Source organism: Hipposideros armiger, unplaced genomic scaffold, assembly GCF_001890085.2.
Source record: "Hipposideros armiger isolate ML-2016 unplaced genomic scaffold, ASM189008v1 scaffold_1094, whole genome shotgun sequence".
NCBI classification, from domain to species: Eukaryota; Metazoa; Chordata; class Mammalia; order Chiroptera; family Hipposideridae; genus Hipposideros; species Hipposideros armiger.
Genome location: NW_017732444.1, coordinates 523,794 through 531,209, shown reverse-complemented (window position 1 = coordinate 531,209; position 7,416 = coordinate 523,794). Strand labels below are relative to the sequence as shown.

General features: G+C 44.7%; 1 pseudogene; it reads right to left on the bottom strand.

Annotated features, from left to right (window-relative positions):
• Positions 1-5,424: 5,424 nt before the first annotated feature.
• Positions 5,425-7,416, bottom strand: part of LOC109376294 (60S ribosomal protein L4-like) — a 14,457-nt pseudogene continuing 12,465 nt past the window's right edge.

Below are 7,416 nucleotides of genomic sequence, written 5' to 3'. Positions count from 1 at the left end.
CAGACAAATCCTTCCTCACAACAAGACAGTGTAGGGTACACGAAACCCCCTAACTCTCTGTCATGCGAGCCACTGCTCCTGCTCCTTGAAGGCAGGCTGGGACCTAGTTTTTCTCTAAATGGTCTTCCCACCCCCAATAAAAGGTCAGGCAAGGGAAGATGGGCCTGAATTGTAATTCAGTGTTTGAAAAGAGATATAAGGAAGCCAGCAGGCATCAGAATGGGATCTTAGAGAGATTTTTAAAGAGGCCTTTGTACATTCATCAGATATCCATCCACCTTAAGTGTGGGCTTCCTTGAAGGCCTGGGGGGAAAAGTGACTGAGCAGAGATTGGAGTGACGCATCTACAAGCCAAGGGACACTAAGGATTTCTGGTTGTCACCAGAAGCTAGGAGAGAGGCTCGGAAAGGATTTGCCCTCAGAACAAACCAATCCTGCTGACAACTTGATTCCAGAATTCCAGCCTCCAGAACTGCGAGACGATACATTTTGGTAGTTTTAGCACCCAGCCTGTGGTCCTTTGTTCCGGTGGCCCTAGGAAGCTAACACAGAAGCGCTGGCAGGGGAAAGCACTCAGTGTGTCTGAAGAAACGTCAGGATGCCGGTGTGCCTGGAGGTGATGCGTGAGATGAGGGTTGCTGTGACCAGCATGCTGGTGACTGCCCCCAGGTGGCCATCGGGGGATAATCCCAGACCCACCATGGCCTTTTGCTACCGAAAGAGCTTTCAGATTAAGTCAAAGGAGCTGGGTTCAGCCTCCCGCCCCATCTGCTTGTAGCTGTGTAAGTCACGTTTCCACTTTCCTCACCTGTGACATGCAAGGAGGACCATGACCATGTTTGGCCCTTCCCTCTCTCGGTGCTAGCTAGGAGCAGAGGAAACTGTTTGGCAGCCTGCTGTGAATCATATGCGCCAGGGTGTGAGATGTAACTACTCTTGTTTCAGAGTTTCAGCAGAGACCCCAAAGGAAAAGAAACATAGGGAGCTGCTTATCTAAGCAGGATTCGCTAACTGTTATGGAATTAGTTTTGAGATCTTTGGCTTGTCACCTCCCTGGACACTACCTAAGAAGAGGCTGGGGGACACAGCACGAGATAGGCAGAGAGGTGTTAAGAGTGAGAACTGTTGGAGGCATGAGGTGTGGGCTTCTGCCCTTACACCCCTTGACTGTCCCCACTCCCCTCCCCACAATAAGCCAGTGAAATTTTGAATCATCAAAACACCCGCAGGGAGCTTGACAGGTGCCCTTTGGAGTTGGAGGGACAAAGGGGCTGATACTCAAGCCACATGTCAAGCTATAAAGCTAGAGCCTGGTTGGAGTGGCTTTTAGTGGCAGGACGAGGAGAGGAGTACGTGGCAGTGAGCCGTCCTCACAACCACAGGGCTCAGGAGGGCGTTTCACACAGCTGTACGAGGACCCCACAGAAGAGAGGTGGCACTGACTTACCTTGAAAGGGACACTGTCCCAAAGGATGATCTGCAAGGCAAGGTGACCCCAGCAGAAATGACTCAGGGTGGGGCGGATGTCAAAAGCCAGGGGCAGAGGGTAGTTATAAACGGGCAGCTTGAGGAGCATCACCTGTGTCTAACATTCCCTCCCAGAGGGCTCTCTGAGGAATCTGCAAACGTTCTACATGGGAGAGAGTACGCATGTGGGCAAGCCACATCCAGGACATTGGTTCCAGAAACCTCCTATACTGATCAAGTACTGTACTGGAGTTTCCTGCTCTATTACCAACCCCCCTGACCCGTCCCCCCTCCCCCCCACACACTCTAAGTCCAGAGGGACCAGAACAGTATTCGAGCAAGGTGAGGAATTGGGAAGAAGTCTACTGTGTGCCTCCTCCCTTATTTTGAGTTTCTTAGCCTGAGTCAGGCCTGAGTTTTTAATTGGATGTGGAATTATAGCTTTGGTAGTAGACTGAACTGTACTTTCTAGCACTTGAAAAAAGAGACTACTCATTAATAGAGTGACTGAAGAAGCTATGGAACTTTTCTTAGAATTCACCCAGGGACAGCAAAAAACAACCTGAGAGGAGTTAGTTTAAACAAACAGCAGTCAGAAAGAATCACCATTTTTTTCTGTTTGTACCACACTGAATCTTACTCTCTTAAAAAAGAGGTTATAGTTCGATAAATGTTAACCTTAGAACCTCCTTTCCTGGGAATAAAAGAATCAACAGAGCCCAATCTCCTTATTACAGCTAAATAAATAATCACACGAGGGACATGTTTTAAACAATTATCAAATATGGGATGCTAGAAACCATTGTTTTCTTTCATTAATTTTATTTAGATTGAATCCTGAGTTAGCAATAAAACCATAGGTCTCCATTTAAGAAAGATATTTGTATTCAAAGAAGGAAATGAGGCTATTCTTTAAATTGTACTTGACCAAGATGCTTGTGACTTGAGATGACGGGAAGAAATCACAGTTAAGTTCTATAGGTTTTTAGGCACTGTGAAATGGATAGGAATGCATTAAATCATAAAATATTGTTAGAACAGCCGCATAGTTTACAAAGAAACTGATGTATCTTGAGTACCACAAATTCTAGCACTTTAATCTGATGTATATTGTTCTTGGCATTAGTCAGGACTATTTTGGGGGAATAACAGGAACCCAACTCAGACTAACTTGAGCTAGAAGAGAACGCATTGGTTCATATCACTGGAAAGCCCAGGGTGGACTTGATTTTAGACATGACTGGATGTAGGGCTGCTTCTCTATCTCTTAGCTGTACTAGTTATGCTTCACTTCATTCAACAACATTTCTTCATGTGGTGGGCAAAATGGTTCCTGGGCCCATTTCCCATGCTCTCTTCTTCCCAGCTCAGCATCCACAGTAAAAAGTGAACTTGTCTCAGCAGTGTTCTGCTGTAAACCAAAGACAATTCAGGTTATATTCCACTCCTGAACCAACCTCTTTGGCTAGGAGATTGGAAGCTCTGATTGGCCAGTTTGGGCCATGTGGCCATCTCTGTAGTGGGAGGCTGGGGCACAATGGTTGACAGTCTCTTTTGGACCTCGCCAAATAGGCAAGAAATTCCCCCAGAGGAACTAGTAGAAGGGGATGGAATAGCATGCTACCTAAGCACACTACAAGCTCTATTTTCTTCTATTCACAGAGCGTATTCAGTTGGCACTTTCTAGTTTTGGAGCTGAAATGATGTTCTTCCATCTTGTGTCACTATTCTCCCCTCCACTCAGAGACAGCCTAGTTGTCTGAGCCTCAGTTATGGAACCACTGGGAGAATGAACCTATGTTGAGTATGTGTAACTTTCTTCTTAAGGCAGCAGAGTTTATTTTCTTAATCCATCTACCCATTTATTTACAAGTTATGTATACACTATTTGCTTCTGGAGAGGATATAATGCATCTTATAATAACATAAATAGAATGTAACCAATCAGATGAAGGCGAAAAACAGCAAACACCAAGTAAAAAGGGTACCAGGGAGACTAAAACAAAACCTCTAGGCTAAAGATGGCTGCGTACACTTCTGCTACTGATAATGGTTGAGTAAGGTTCTTATTAGGTTCTGCCTCTGGGGAGCATGAGAGGAGGACTGGAAGGTTAGAGGATGGAAAAGGAACTTCATTTCTGTTTGCTCATGATCCCAGCATTTTCCCTGGCCCTTGTCCCTGGCAGTTGCAATTTCTAGTCTCCTACTTCTTTCAACACTTCCACTCAGAGGCACCAGCACCCACTGGGTGTTGTCTCTTTTTTAGAGGCCTGTTGTTCTAGCTTTTGGGGGCCCCTCTTCCAAGTATTTAATTTTTGATATCCCCAAACTATTCCCTTTGTTCTCCTAACCTTAGGGGTGATAGCTGCTTCCTGCATTTACTATCTCTGTGTGACCCTGGTTTGTATTTTGAAATTTTCAGCCTTTTAATATTTGTTTTAAATTTTCCATTAGAATAACTCATGTGGTTTCTGTTTTCCTGACTGGCCCCCAACTGATACACATTCCTTTGAGGCTGATCATCACGTGTCAGGCAGGCTATGGAAAAAATTGTGAACGATGGAGTTTGTTCTTGGATTCAGGACACCTCCTTTCAGGTCCCTGCACCCTAGATACTCACTGCAATTATGCACTGCCCCAGGCTCCACACCACCCTGCCAGCCGTAGCCTCTTTCCTTTCCATACCTTCAGGGACCTCATTCTGATGGGTAGCAATGTGTAGTCACAGATTTGGGTAAAATAAACTAATCCCCTAGCCATTGGTTTCCATGCAAACAGACACCGCCATCTACAGTACTCTGTCCATGTGTAAGGCAACATGGGAGTGCTTGGATGTTCCTTCTTCCTTTGACACCTTCCCGTCTGGGCTAGTGGGAAGATTAAAGGACTTTGTTCAGGAATAAAAGCAAAAGCAAATGAATGCATTCCAACACTGCACAGTAAGACAAAGAGAGGCTGCCAGAGCCTCAGAGATGCTATTTGTTAGAAATACTGCAAATCACTTTTAGCTGGTACAGATAAATTAGTTTAATTTTCTCAAGTAGTCAATTTAAACAAAATTGCCTCAGCTTTGCTTAGAATAATTGAATGCAATTCAAGTTATGGGCTGTGTGTCACTCTTGGGTATTTGATAATGAACAACTATCCCTAATCCCCCTTTCTGCGGAAAAGGATTTGATGTTTTGTGGTTCTTTCAGATCTCTCATTTTGTGCATATTTCCATGCTCAGCTTCTAAACCTGCAATTTAATTAGCCAATCCAGTGCTTTAAGATATTTTAAGATAGTACATGGAAGTTACAAGATGTATACATGGCAGGTACTCAGTAATTGTCAGGTTGTATTTTCCAACCTGTGTCTCTCTCTCTCTCTCTCTCTCTCTCTCTCTCTCTCTCTCTCTCTCTCCACTTTCTTTGGAGCCCTGAGCCTCCATCTAAGAAATGTGTTTAGGGGCGGCCAGTTAGCTTAGGTGGTTAGAGCGCAGGCTCTTAGCACCAAGGTTGCTGGTTTGATTCCCACATGGGCCAGTGAGCTGCGCCCTCCATAACTAGATTGAAGACAACGACTTGACTTGGAGCTGATGAGTCCTGGAAAAAACACACTGTTCCCAATAAAGTTTTTTAAAAAAATGTATCTACCTGAAGCCTCCATGCAGGAGAGTTAATATAGCAAAATGACATAGCGATAGAGAACGATACCTGAGGAGCCCTGCTATCCACTCATCAGCTATTTGAGTCTTCCCAGCCCAGGTGCCAGACACATAGGTGTAAGTGAATCATCAGATGATTCTAGCCCTACTCACCATCTGACTGTAACTGCATTGTTGTAAGCCACTACACTTTTTTCTTTGTTTGTTTCTTTGTTTCTTTTCATGTTTCTCACTGTCTCTTTGATCAGGTTTTTATTCAAAATTAGCTCTCCAAATTGATCTAACCTTTAGGGGATAAACAAATTTAAGTTTATGCTACAGGCATTTTTTCTTCTGTGGTGGGTTTCTTTTCTGCAGGCTTCTTCTCAATTGCTAGTTCCTTGGTAGCTACAGCCTTTTTTTTTCCACCAAAGGCTTCTTCTGCTTCATAATGCCAACAGGCTTTTTTTTTTTCTTCCCTCCTTCTCTCCTCCCAACTGCAGTGGACGAGCACATGCAAACGGCTTCTTGCCTGGAACCCCCTTCTCATGTGATTTGGCTTCTAGCGCCACTGCTGCTTTATCAACCTAGAGCTGGTGGTTCTTAGCCTGGTGAATGGTGTTCCAGTGCATGGTCTTTGCATATGGGTTTAGCTTCAACATGATTCTCAGGTTTTTCAGTGGATTCTTCTTCAGGGCTTTGCGATGAATCTTCTTGTGTGGTCCTCGGGGAGTTCTTTGGGTCTCTGGGCTTTTCAAGATTCTGCTAAGATCTGTATTGAACGTCTTGTGCGTGGGAAGGTTGTAGTTATGCTTGAGGGAGGCAGCTTTATACCAAGTGGCATACAGATCACCTAACTTGCAGAAAGCACTCTCAGTCCAAATGCAGAAATGGCCCACATCCCACCAGGAGCAAATTTCAAAGTGTTTGGTTTGCTTACATTAAGCAGAGTAAGTAATTCCAGGGATGTGTCTGAAGGCTCTGATGATGACGTTGTCCTTATTATAGATGATGCAAGGTCCCCTGTGCTGGATGTGACAAGGGTTTCCCATTTTGCCCTTGCCAGCACTCATTGGCTTAGAGGTATAGGCCTTTTTGATATAATTCCAGGTCTTAAGTTTTTTAAGAAGCAAAACAGCCTTCTTGGTTTTTGTGTAGCTTTCAACTGTGTCTTCAACCACCAAAGAAAGTTCAGGAACTTTCTCAATACGATGACCTTTAGACATGACTAGTGCTGGTAAGGCGGAGTCAGCCAGGGCAGAGCAGATGGCATATCGCTTCTGTGTTGTGTTCACTCTGCGGTGCCAATGGCACCAGGTTTTGCTTGGTGTAAACATGCGGTCTCCACAACACATATTGCCAAAAGCATGCTGGCCAGAATGATGAGTCCCACTGCCTTGAACGCTGGGCATTCGAGCCACAGCTCTGCCAGAACCCATGGCTCAGCACTGGTTTGATGACCTGCTAATCCTCTACAGGGCTGTCGATTGTGTTTTGTGCAAGTTGATGTGAATGAAGTTCACAATATTTGGTCAACTGGGAGCTTTGAGCACAGCAGGCAAAGTGACATTTTTGCCAGATGATTCCCGCTTTTCAGAGTACCCCGATATCAGTGGACGAGCACATGCTGTGGCAGGGAGAGGAGGCGGCCATGTTCCTCTTGACCCCGTGACTCTCACAGGAAAAGGCTTAAGCCACTGAGTTATGAGGTAATTTGTTATGTCACATGGCTAACTGATACAATATTTACTATTTGGCAAGTACTGACTATGAGCCAAACAATTTGCTAAGTGTTGTATATGGATTACCTCATTTAATCCTGACTATCCTTATGAGATAAACATTTTTACTTACCCTTAGACAATAATGAATGACAGTTTAATCTGGGGTCCAAGCACCCAACCACTAAGACCTCCCATATGCAGTGCTCCCCTTATTCATGACTTTTCTGCTGGGCAATGGCATCTCCTCTGACCCTCACACACCTATTGCTCTGCTCCCAGCAGTGGAGAAGTGTAGTGAGTGAGCAGAGGAGGGGCCAGCGGAGCCTCAAGACCCAAGATGATCACCTCCAGCCAATGCCTAAACCTCAATATTATAGTTGTATTACTTTAGTTTTAAGACTGTGCATTGTATTTAAAAAAATACCCATTGGTGATGGCTATGGTGGATGGAGATATGTTATATGTCATATTGGTCATTTATACTTAGTGAGGATGAGTTTATAAGGAGCTTTCCTGTTGGACGATTTTAATGGCAGCTGAGGCTAGGGGAGGGAAAGAAAAGGAAGGAAGGAAGGAAGGAAGGAAGGAAGGAAGGAAGG